Raw genomic sequence first — 13,222 nt, 5'->3', positions numbered from 1 at the left:
TAAGGAATTTATGTTTGTTCCCTTTTCCCTAGGCCAAGTACTTGGTACTCTTGCAAGACATTGAGTGTTACAGATTTTCCATGTGTGATCCACACTATTATTGCAGAACCACACGAATTGTGCCTTTGAAGCGCTACCTTGAGTAGTTATCCCCCTATCCCATGTGCGAAATGCCTCAAAAGGATGGTGCAACTGTATTTGCACCTGTGTTCTTTATGTTTTTCCCGCATTTACCAAATCTAGATCCTAGCCATCCCTAACATTGAACCCTACTACCCTTTTGTATATGATGGATTGCCCACATTGTCTTATGAATATCCGTCTCATCAACCATCATACCACCTTCAATAGAAGAGGGCACAGCCTCTTGAGTTAAAAATTGGATTTGTTGGTTAGAAATATTATTGAACTATCATTGGCCAGTATTCAAAATAACTAAAAGAATATCCCAAACGCTATCTGGATCTTCCTTCAATGTTGTGATAGATATCTCTAAGGATTATGATTCATACTAAAAACGATGTATATAGTGCTTAAGAGATTTGACCATCATGGTTGATTTTTAATGGGCACCCTTGCCCTTTAAATTTGGGGCTATATCATAGTATTTTTTGTAGAGTCTCACATTTTTACGGTAAAACATGGAAATTAGATAATCGTTAAAAATCAACCTTGGTGACAAATGACAAAGTTGGGTTTTGAAGACACTTAAATAGTACGGTAACAAGTTGCCAAAACATTGGTTGAAAGAATGCAAGGCCCACTATGCAAAATTTGTTGGATGACGGTGTGAAGCTAATGATTTTATGTTGAACAATTACTTCCCCCTTGAGCTATCAAGAGACGTTGGGTTCATACGACCCAACAAAAGGCGCATTCAAAGGTGCATACTTCCACGTGTCACATGGAAATCGAGGAAAAACGATGTTATACACTTTTGGATCCACACAATATTGGGCGACCCCCTCTCCCTTGGAAATCGAATTCATCCACCCACTTTTCAACGCGGATCGCGAAGATGAGGGCTTGAACCTGCATCGACAGTGCAAGAGGCCTGCATTAAACCAGTACGATGTAGCTCTTCAAATGCTCCTCAGTTTTCCTCTGCCTCTTGTGAACAAAACCCCAACAACCTATGAAATCGAAACTTTTGCCGTTGTCTCGTCTGAACTCACCTAGAGATGGGAGTCTTGAGCATTGGCCCTTCTCGTTTGCTTGCCTTCTTTGGCCTACTAAAGGCCTTAGTATCCATATGGGTCTCTAGGGTTTTTGATCACTTTGAGAAGACACTATGGCTTGGTTGGGTGGCCCGAGCTCTAAGGCCTTCTCTCCTCTTGCTGCCCTAGGTAGCATTTTACGAGGCCAGAATTGTGAGAAACAGCTGATCAAATGTGGTTTTTGGCATGGGTCGGTCTCCTGTCACATGAACAGTCTCTGTGTCCTTATCTCCTAAGGATTCTTTTCTTATTTGTGTTACCTGGGGTGAGAAACAGCCAATCAAATGTAGTTTTTGGCATGGGTCGGCCTCTTGTCACACGATCAGTCTCTGTGTCCTCATCTCCTAAGGATTCTTTTCTTATTAATGTTGGAATGGTTGAAGAGTTAGATGACCTGAAGGAGGAAAACATTTGGGACATGAAGAGTGCTGGCTCTGGGATAGATTTTGAGAAGCATAGGATGAGTGTTGCCAATGAATTAAATTTGGGGATTTCATCGAAGGGGGATGGCTAATTCTGTAATGAAGGAGCTAGGTTTTGGTATTGGCACTGCAAGGAATGACTACATGGACAAGACCAAGCCTACAAAGGAACTAGAAAAAGCATATGGTGCAACATATGCTTTTGTGAGTAGTGGAGCAATTGGTTCCTCCCTCCTCGCTAGAACACCGGAGAGACGCTAATGAGAAGGACAAAAGGGGGACTACTATGTACGCTACAGTCTCTAGCTTCAAAACAAATCTTTGCCAATGAGAAGGACAAAAGGGGGACTACTATGTATGCGACAACCTCTAGCTTAAAACAAATCTTTGCCACTGAGAAGGACAAAAGGGGGACTAGTAACTACTATGTACGTTGCAGTCTCTAGCTTCAAACCACGTGCCAAAGAAATGTAAACGTAATGTATAAATCTGCAACTCGGATCTTGCAACTTGCAAAAAAAAACCAAGCAACGAGGGAAATTGAGCTGTTTATGCTTGGAAAGCTCTAAGAGAAGGTCCCCAAATGGAAAGAAATTGATTCGCAAATTTGGGACAAGATTGAAAAATCCCATAGATCAATCAGCAACTCCCATCTTGCTCCAAACAGTGTTGCGTACACGTCTCAAGTCTCTGCCTTTCAGAGTCCTCCCAGGTCCTTCACAAACTGAAAAGGTTGTGTGTTGGCTCCTTGCTTCTCCCTTGCGAGGAGCTCGTGAGGTGGAAAACGATCGTCATCGTCATCCTTAGCACCCATGTGTCATGGAATAATCCCACCTTGTGACTATGCCAGATTTCATTACTGCGTAGTGACATTTGCGGAGAGAGAGAGAGAGAGATAGATAGATAGATAGATAGATAGATTTTATTATTGTCTTCGGAGGTCAAATATGACGTATGGGACCAAAGTTACATGTGATGTAGTATGTGTATGGCTGATGAGTGACTCTCGATGCTCCAAAATTGTAGTGATGAGAGTCGCAATGGAGAGCCCACTTTTTGGCTGGGAGAGGAAAGTGTGTAGGTCTAAGTTATGGCTGAAAATGTGAGAGAAGCAAGTTCGGATGTGATCAAAAGCTGAGCACTCTAGTAGTGTGTGGTACTCAGACTCTCGAACTTGCAGTGAGCATAATGTGCACAATCGATTTGACTCTTCTCCATTGCCCGAACGCCCTATCTCGCATCGAAGGAAATGGGAGCTAAGCCGAATTGCTGCGATAGTGCGTATCGCGGACAAGGGAATAGGCTCAAGCATGTAAGTGTGAGTACGGTTTCCTCTCTCAGCGAAGAACATGGTTTTGTAGTTGGGGGCAATATAGGTGGTGTAATGTATGAAGCGTGACCCACCGGATTTCTCCCAAGCCGTAATACATTGGCGTTGTAGAAAAGCTTCATTCACTTGAGAGTCAATTGAAGCATCATGTAGCAAGTGTAATGCATCCCATCTCCCAAACCACTTCTTTATGTCGTGCATCCATCCCGTGCTCAAGATCTTGCTTTTATGCGTCTTTTGAACTTTTTTGCTTGCTTCCCATGCAATTGTAGGAAGTCGATGTGAGGGGTTTTGACGCATCTTTATCATGTACTCCACAACCCTTTCCATGCCCATAACCTCAATTGGAAGAGATCCCGACTCAAGAAGTAGGAGCATATATGGTGTTTGTGTCTTAACTTGGAGAAAGTTTGTAAGAAAACGCTTTTGGACATTCTCAAACTCTTTCCAAGTAGACTTTGAGATGCTCCCGCCCCACACTTCAACTCCATAAAGAAGAACCGGTGTCACCAATGCATCAAAAAGATACTTCTTGAGAACCCAACACTTGATGTTTCCCGCATTACACATGTTCTCAAATGCATAATATGCTCTCTTTCCCGCTTCCAAACGACGCATAGCACATTCATGCCACTTGTGATTGGATGGAACCTCAAGGCCAAGGTACTTAAAGCTCTCAACAACTGAGAGAGAGAGAGAGAGAGAGAGAGAGAGAGAGAGAGAGAGAGAGAGAGAGAGAGAGCACACCCACAACAATTGAGAATACCTTTTGTTCTAAGATGCTAAGCAAAAACAGTGCATAAACCGCAACACAACCGAAATAGCATTTGTATGCATGTGGTCCACCTTAAAAAAAAACCCTCCCATGGCAAATCGTCATTGGCCAAAGCCCCTATGGCCATGCTCGCAAAATTCCTCCCCATTGACCCTGCCTTAACGACAGTGCCAACAAATTGACCCAAAATCGTAGCAACATACTAGAAGCATATATTAATTACTAACATATTGTCTCTTTGCCCTACTCACACGGTGCACTCAATTTTGAAAACTCCCAAAAAGACAATAGGTTAGTAATTTTGAAAAAAATGCCATCATGGCATTTTTTTGAAAAGACGTCGCTACGACTTGCCGACGAATGTCCCCATGCCCACACAATGGTTTGTTGTACATACGCAGACGCGCTTGCTGTGCCAGACAACAGAGACAGAGGGCGCCAATGGAGACAACTTGGGCATCAACGCACAGCCCAGAGAGAGACGGAGAGAGAGAGAGAGAGAGAGAGAGAGAGAGAGAGAGAGAGATTCACGATGATCAAGGAGGAAGAGAGGCGCAACTCTCACAAAACTCATGGCGGTGAGATCGGAGTGAGTGAGCTGACACGAGGGCATGTCGTGGAAAGTGTCGAGATGGTGGAGGAAGCCAAGGGGGACCCGCACAACATCGGCAGAGGGGACGACGATGATGAGATCGTAGGGACTGAGGGAGGGAGAGAGAGAGAGAAGCTACATGCAAGCAAAGGAGAGTCGGCACAGTAGCCACCCTAGGCTGAGAAAGAAAGAGAGAGAGAGAGAGAGAGAGAGAGAGAGAGAGAGAGAGAGAGAGAGCAAGGGAAGTCAACACTTTCCCTCTTCAGAAAAGGAAACTTGGTTGCCTTTCAAGATTAGCTCCGAATAAAAAGCAGCTTGGGGGGTGTTGATGAAAAAATATTATATTTGAGTGTCCTATTTATCTTAGTAAAACAAGAATGTTCGGCAAAAGATACAAACTAACATATAGCCAAAGATGGTGATTATTTATGTTAAGTTTTGCCAAAAATTAGCACAGAATGTAATGCCAGGTGTCAAGGCAAAAGAAAGAATCATTGCTTATAGATGGCTAAATGCAAACAACCAAGAACTATGGTTGTTGTATACCTTCAAAGAAAAACAACCAATATGAATTGTTTCTTTTGTATAAATCCCAAAAATAATTTTAGCTTACAAACAAGTGATAAAATCCCAAGGCCTGCCTGCAAGATAAAAGATAAGCAAATATATGAGAAGTGCATAATGTAAAACATGAGCAAGTATATGAAGTGTATGTAATGGATATGAAATTTGTATAGAGAATAGCGTTTACCAACAAGTGATAAAACCACAAGGCCCGTCCTTGGAGAATATCTTCTAAAAGAGGACGAAACAACATCCGAAAAAATTTAGAGAAAATTACTAAAATACCCTTGTAATTTGCGGAAGTTTCCAAAATACCCCTCAAATATAAAAAATTCCCAATGTACCCCTATTATATTGACCAAAAAATTCCCAAATGCCCTGACTTTTTTTCCAAAGTTCCCTAATTAACCTCAAAAACATCTCTTAAAACATTTCTTTTTGCAACTCCTCGTAGGAAGAGTAGTTCTCATCAAAAGAAGACGATACCACTAGGATTTTAGATGGTAATTGAGCTTTTTCATATGAAATTGTTCATCATTTTGAATGCATATGGCTCTATTTGTGAGCTTATTGGTGAAAAATTGTCTAAAATGCTAAAAGATAGATCTCCATTGTGATAAACATTACACTATGCAAAAATTGGGACAATTCCATCCCAAAATGATGCAAGGGTATATTGGAACTTTTTGAAATTTCAAGGTTATTTTCAAACTTTCTACAAATTTTATGAGTATTTTGGTAATTTGCCCTTAATTTTAAGAGTAGCCAGTATGTTCTCCAACAATTTCAACTTTAAATGAAACAAGTGACATCTTGTCTACTCAAGCTAAGCTGTGGTGACGGCCATTGCTCATGATAGTGCATCTGGCTTTGCTTGGAAGGGATAGAATCTTCAAGAATACTATTGATGAACTGAGAGGGCCTTAGACTAGGGTCCTGGTGGTGGACCAGATTTGATTGTTGATTATGTTGGTGATACCAATCCTTATTTATGAGAGAGTGAAGGTAGAGGAAGCTAATGCCAAGGACGGCACCGTGCCAGATCCCTCCACTGAGAACCAAGAGTTTCAAATAGTTCTCACAATTATTCAAGATGCCATTAAGAAAGACCCCAAACAAAATGAAGCACACACTTGTGGGTATTTTTAAAGAGACTTACCACTGAAGTGCACCGCCTTTACCAGATGCAAACTAATGAAACTAATATTCTTTGCAATTAATGTGAATGACCCAGTAACCAAAAGCAAGTTTGACAATCTTTATGGTTGTGTCGTCATTCCTTGCTTGATCATCTCTTAAGGGCTATTGATGTCATGACTGGTGGGAAGGTGGTTGATGTCTGACTATGATGATGATGTTGGCAAACACTGTGCTGGAGCCATGAAGGCTCAAGTAGTAATCACTCAGATTGCAAGATCTCATAAAGGGCTTGCCTGTCTTGACAATTAGAGGATGTGGTCGAGGTTGTAGAATTTTTGTAGCCACTACTAGAAATTAGGATATTATTATGGCTAGCCACGTGAGAAAGACGAAGAATAACACTTCTGTTTGCAAAATTGATAGACATGCATGGTTTGAAGACTTACTCGGGGCCTCAAACTGATCACTCGATCCTCTATGAGACAAAATTGGACATCATTGTGCTGGTAGGAGGGCATCATTGTGCTGGATCCTCTCTGAAAGAAAGATGGGCATCATTGTGCTGGCAGAGGGAGGTTGATGAATTTGAGACATGCACTGGGCACCCCAGCACTTACGTGTCCATAAGTCAGCACTCCAACAAATGGGCTTACTTCTAGAACACCAGAAAGCTCTAGATGAATTTGAGACATGCACTGGGCACCCCAGCACTTACGTGTCCATAAGTCAGCACTCCAAAAAATGGGCTTACTTCTAGGACACCAGAAGGCTCTAGTTGTCCCTTATGCCATTCTCCAACCATGTCACATTTCATGATGAACATCTGGTCTATTTCTCTTGTTTCAAACCCAAATTGTCCCAATCAACATCAGACATGCTATCAGCGTCCCTCTGAAACGAAACAACAATTGCGAAAGACTGATGACTTTGGAATCTAGACGTTGTATCCACATGCATCTACATCAATCGGCTACACAAGCGCGCACACACGTGCACCCGTCTTCAAACATTTAGGCATGGTACCATTTGCTTTCAACTTGAAGATGGAAAAAATTCCTAGAGACTAAGCTGTTAGTTGAACTAAAAGATAAATGGGGCACCTATTTTCCCAAGTCACCAAGTCTAGGCTGTGAAAACTTATTGTGTCACCTTTAAAGCTACCGAAGTAGACATCATAGACCTTAACTGGAAACATGCTTGTTAGAGTTCTGCAACAATGTTACTGAGATAATAAATATCCAAGAGACTTGAACTGCCACTGAAAACAAGGGTATCCTCTTCCAAAATGACCCACATACTTGCATCCATGCATACATACATATGCTCTCAAGAAAAGTCGATGACGGTGTTGGGGCGCACAGTCCACTACATAAACTTGGACACTGGCGTAGACCAGTCTAGAGAATCATACTTTAGCAGTACATTGAAGTGATTTGTACAAGAGAGATAATAATTCTACAATAACCTCATCCGACTTTCTATAATTTGAGATGTGTTGCTGCCATGCTGCTTCACAAATCAGGTGACTACTCAGTTGGAGTTGTGGAATGAAAGGAAGGCTGGCACATTTTGCCAAGCAAGTATTATATGTGTTTTCCCCAAGCATCTGGACGAGAAGGTTACTGCTCTACATCTGGCCAAGCTTGGTACCAAGCTAATTAAACTGTCCAAGGATCAAACTGCTTACATCAATGTTGATGTGGAAGGCCCTTACAAGCCAGGTCACTACTATTGAGACAGACATACTTGATCTGATTAGAGTAGGGCAAGCTTAAACTTGAACAAATTCAAACTGCACCTAGCTTGCAGCACTTGTGTAAGGGCTTTAGGATTGCAGAGATAGAGCACAGAGGTTGAGGAGGTTGGTGAACGTTAACTACAGAAAGAACCAACCTTCACCATAAAACCCTGGCTTAACATAATTCTCGGAAAAATCAGGATGCAAATAAATATAAGCAAACTTATCAAACATATTTGAAAGCACACCTGCAGTGAGCATGCAGTACGAGCTCCAAGCTGTGCACAATAGTGATCTTGCATAGATGCAATTGAACTGCAAGTACTCAGAAGTGCAAGAGAATGAAAGCAGGACACGTAAAAAGAGTACGAGCATCACCCAACACTAGTCGGAGATCAATAAGATGAGCAAGGGGCCAGGAGGGTTGCAACCACACGCAAAGAGCAAAAACCCCCTGGTGCAGATGCTCCATGGTTTGCTGCAAGAACCAAAACACAGTATGAGCGCTCAATCGCAAAGTTATGGGAATCTTCACTTACCAACTTACCCTTGAATGCAATCCCTCTGCCAAATGAAAATAGGACATGTGATGAGACCCATACAATCAAACACAGATTATATATCACCACTCAGGTACAATGAAGGGAACGTGGGCTTTATTTTCTTCACTGCCTTGGGTGCTGCCTATGTGTTGCCGCTACTACTACCTGCTTGCCTGCCCTGCTCGCCTCTCTGTAGACAAATGGTCTCGCTGCGTATTTCAAAAACGTGTGACTGCTGTTGTTTCAAATTGCGCTTGCCTCGGTGCCCCCTTTAACGGGTTGCTACCCCCCTTTACTGCCTGCACACAAGCAAGTTTTGGAAGCAGGCTACAGTTTGATCGCCAACATTTCCTCCACCTTTACACCCTCACAAAACAGAGGAGGGGGACCTTTCTCACAGTGGCGGTCCCTACCTGTGACTCCCGCCTTTGCTATACGACTCTCACCTCTGGATCAGAAACTGAGAGAGAGAGAGAGAGAGAGAGAGAGAGAGAGAGAGAGAGAGAGAGAGAGAGAGAGAGAGAGACTGCACAAAGCCTTTTCTTGCCAAAGGGAAATTTGTCCAAGAGGAAGACTCATGCTGGCTCATGGAGTTTCTAATCGAGGCAACCCTCCCTTCGAAGTTGAAACGTGCTTCTATATTGCATTTCATTCTCTATAGAGATGGTTCTCAATCGGTTGTGCACACGGCACACGAGGGGCGAGAGAGTGTGTGTCTCGCTGCATGCACGGATATTTTCAGACTTTAGCTTGAAGTTTCAGATTTCATTTTTCGGATCTTTATTGATTCCGCTCCCATTTTCTTTTCAAAAATGGCTATCACTTGCTCTAGTTGGCCGACACTAGCAAAGAATCAACTAGCCTTTCAAGTTTCTATGCCAACACCTAATAAGTACCATAGGTGACTCCCAAAATGAGCATTCACTTCATATTTTAAAACTCATGCCAACACCTAATAACTAGGGGACGTGACTCCAAATTGAGCATTCACTTCATATTTCAAAACTCAAGACATGTTTATCGTTAGATTTACACACTATTCATTTAAATGAGTGCCCACTATCTTATTTCAACCAATGAGCATTTTTGGCCTATCAAAAAATGCTTGAAAATACAATCAACTTTTTTTTCTATTTTAGTCAACAAAAAGAAAAGGCATCTCTATAGCCTTTGCTCTTTGGGCAGGCCAAAAAAGGAAGGCAACTCTAAAGCCTTTGCCCTTTGGACAGGGCAAAAAAAATGCAAGTGTGAAAGATAAGATAGATTTGTAGGCAAGGTTACTTCCGGCCGTTTTGATTGGCTCTCGTCGTATATAAATAAGGCCCAAAAAATTGTGGCGTAATTGGTATGGGGTACATAATATTTTGCGCAAAAAAGTGAGGAGAACCAACAATTTGAAGGGTTAAGTCTCCACTTTTTGTAAAAGTCTTTTAAAATTGTGAACTGTCCAAGAGTAGGGAGCTTCGTAAGTAGTCATCTACTAACACAATATGGCGGAAGGGCCTCCAATGCCAGGTGTCAAATTTTGCGAGCTGAAGACGTAGGACCAATTTTTTTAAACTAGTGGTGCTTTGCGCTAGTGGCGGCTCTGCCTAGCTTTGAAGTACATTGAAGTACGACGGACGAAATTTGAAAGCTATGCAGGGAACCTCAGTACCTCACATGCCCTGCTCTCAGTGAAGTACAACTGAGAGGGAACTCAATACCTTACATTCCTTGTGCTCTGTGAAATACAACACAGAGAGAGAGAGAGAGAGAGAGAGAGAGAGAGAGAGAGAAGAAGAATAATAATAAGAAGAAGACACAGATGACCAGCTCTCCGCCTTGGTATATACTGCTCTCTCCTCCCGCCACGAACACTTTCCCTCCGCGCAGTCCCGAGGCTTGTCATCGTCATGCTACTTTGTACTCCTCCTCCCTACCTTCACCAATGTCGCAGTCCATGAAAACTCTCTCTCTCTCTCTCTCTATCTCTCTCTCTCTCTCTCTCTCTCTCTCTCTCCCCCCCCCCCCCCCCCCCTTTTGCTTGCATGGTGGTGCTCTGCGAGCTACGAGCACCCTCTCGCTTTCTTTCTCTCTGTCCCCGTTACATCCTGCTCCACAGTGGGTGCTACAACTCTCACAAGCTCTACCTGGGTTGATGGATACACTACCCTGCTTGCCAGGCAGGCGTCTCTGTCAGTCCACATGCGCTGATAGTTCCTCGCCTTGCACCGTCCGTCCTCACTGCACTCCACCGACAACGGCAGGCTTGACACATGCATCTGCGCCACATTGACGTCGCAACTAGCATGCAATACTCCACACCTCATCATTGCCACTGCCTATATAATGATGTGCATCGCCAACGCTAATAATCGCGAGCTCGATTGCCCATGCTTGCACTTTGAACTCTGCATTCTGCATTTGACGTCGTGTATGTGGCTTTGCATATCTCCAATGCCAGGTGATGTGCACTCTCTTTGTCTCTCCCTCCTGTTCCCGCCTGTAACATTTAATGGCCTAATAACTTATGTGTAGCGGAAATTAGCATGAACATAGTGGGCATTTCATTAGAGTAGATTCCTAATGAGAATTACAAGAGTGCTTGGGTGGAGAGAGCAACAAAAAGCATAACACCTAGTTAGATAACATCGATAATACTTTCAAAAGAGAGAGCAATTAAGCTATTGACAACAGTTGAGGACCGGATTTTCATGGAGCCGGTCCCCCCTCCAAAAGGCTTTGTATTATGGTTTCTCCCATCAAGAGAGACATTGTACAATACAATTCTTTGTGTTCCTTCAAGACTAGCTAGTGCAATGAAGATGGAAACTTCATGCACTAAGCAAAACACTTAACAAACACAACTTGAATTATCCCCTTTCTCAGACCCAAGACCTCACACACCTTCGAAGATGGTGAGAGCTAGCAAGGTATGAGAGTAGATTGAGAGGAAGAAGGAGTATCTTATGAGAAAGATGTACATCTCCTCACATAATCACTCATATGTAGCATAGCTTAGCTTAGTAATTAGCTTGGTAGAGGAGATGAGCATGCTTTGAAGCTTGGCTCTTGGTTGGATTTGCATCCACATGCCAAGAGAGTGTTGATGTAGGCTTCTATCTCACAAACTTAGACTAGGTGATGAGTTCTCCATTAAAGCTTGGGAAGAGATAGTCTTCTCTTTCTTCACACATGAGCTTGTGTGAGTGTGTGTGTGATAATGCCTTGCAAAAATCAGCCCCCTCTCTCTCTTGGGCGAGCCCTCTTGCTAAATGCTCTTCCTGAAGCCTCATTGGCCCTCCCCAAGTCAAGCCAATTACAATTAAGCAGCATAAGTGATAGCCTTCTGACATGTGTCCCCCTTTCCCCTTTTGTGAGAGCTTTAGGTAATTAAATAATTAAACTAAACTCTCATTGGACCCCTTTGCCTCCTGGCCAATAGGAATGAGGCAAGCCATGGGGCTCCTGAATGCTCATTGGACCCCTTGGGAGACTGCCCAATAGTCTTCTAGGAGACTTAATTCTCATTGGTTTCTTTTATTAATGTTTTTAAATTAATTAAACTAGATTTACTCTAGCTTAATTTTCATTGGTCCACTTCAAGGGTCATCCAATAGAAATTGGGCACACCTTGTGGGCATCTGGCCTAGGGAGCTGACATGTGTCCCTCATTCCCTTTGTGTAAAGGGAGCCTGTGTGTGTGTGTGGCTTTCTCTCTCATCCCCTACCTTTAGGGCTCGCCCCCTCCCATGTAGGGATGTGCAAAGACTTTTAGGGCACACACAAAGCATCCAATTTTCCCTAGGGTTGACCTTTGGACACAACCTTTGAATTTTGGAACCTTAGCATTTTGGAAGTCTTAATGGGCTGAACCTTAGGGTCTTTTTAGCCCATTGTTGCACATGGCTCTTTTGCAGATGGCCCCCCCTTTGGATCCCTACTGTGGTCGGTCTGCTAGCTTAACCAATATTCTAGCTTTTTCTCCCCTGGCCTTCCCCACATTAAATGATCAGTTTAATATGAGAAAATCATTTAGGAGAATTAGATATTGATTATTATGACACCGCCACTGCCGTGGTGCAGTCCAAGCAAATAGATCTCTCTCTCTCTCTCTCTCTCTCTCTCTCTCTCTCTCTCTCTCTCTCTCTCTCTTTGTCTCTCTCTCTCTCCCCCTTGCTTGCATGGTGGTGCTTTGCGAGCTGCGGCGGGCACCCTCTCGCTCTCTTTCTCTCTGTCCCCGTCAATATTCAATATTCAGCAACTCTAATGAGTTTGATTCAATATTCAATATTCTCTTTTTTTTGGTAGACACAATGTGTGCAAGCCAAGGCGAGTGGACTCGAGGTGTGTGAAGCTCAACCAAGTAAATGTTTTGGTTAAGTTATAATTTCAATTTAATTATTTGATTTGTTAATTATTTCATTTGTTTATTCACTCAGAGAGAGAGAGAGAGAGAGAGAGAGAGAGAGAGAGAGATGACAATTGACCCGAACTTAGGTAAATTAGGTTAATGAAATGTTATATTAACGTCTTTAAAAGGCCAAATGACCTATGCGACCAAACTGTTACAAAATTGTGAATGAAATGAAATGTTTTGTTAAATTAATGTTATGGTAAAAACTCATTCATATAAATACAAGAGAGAGAGAAAGAAATGAAATGATATTAACATCTTCAAAAGGCCAAAATGACCTATGAGACCAAACTCTTACAAAAATTGTGAAGATAGAGATAGAGAGAACGAAACAAAACGAAACGAAATGAAAATGACAATTGACCTGAACTTAGGTAAATTAGGTTAATGAAATGTTATATTAACGTCTTTAAAAGGCCAAAATGACCTATGAGACCAAACTGTTACAAAATTGTGGATGTTTTAGTTAACTTTTTATTTCAATTTAATTATTTGATTTGTTT

At 42.4% G+C, this 13,222-nt stretch overlaps 2 pseudogenes; both read left to right on the top strand.

The window, feature by feature from the left end:
• The first annotated feature begins 1,291 nt into the window (after nt 1–1,291).
• LOC147437435 (uncharacterized) lies at nt 1,292–1,900 on the top strand (annotated as a pseudogene).
• Nucleotides 1,901–4,276: 2,376 nt separating this feature from the next.
• LOC147437434 (adenosylhomocysteinase-like) lies at nt 4,277–7,775 on the top strand (annotated as a pseudogene).
• Nucleotides 7,776–13,222: the final 5,447 nt, after the last annotated feature.

Source organism: Adiantum capillus-veneris, chromosome 17, assembly GCF_014529385.1.
Source record: "Adiantum capillus-veneris isolate H3 chromosome 17, ASM1452938v2, whole genome shotgun sequence".
Classification (NCBI taxonomy): Eukaryota; Viridiplantae; Streptophyta; class Polypodiopsida; order Polypodiales; family Pteridaceae; genus Adiantum; species Adiantum capillus-veneris.
The sequence above is the reverse complement of the archived record's forward strand: the minus strand, read 5'-3'. Positions and strand labels throughout refer to the sequence as shown.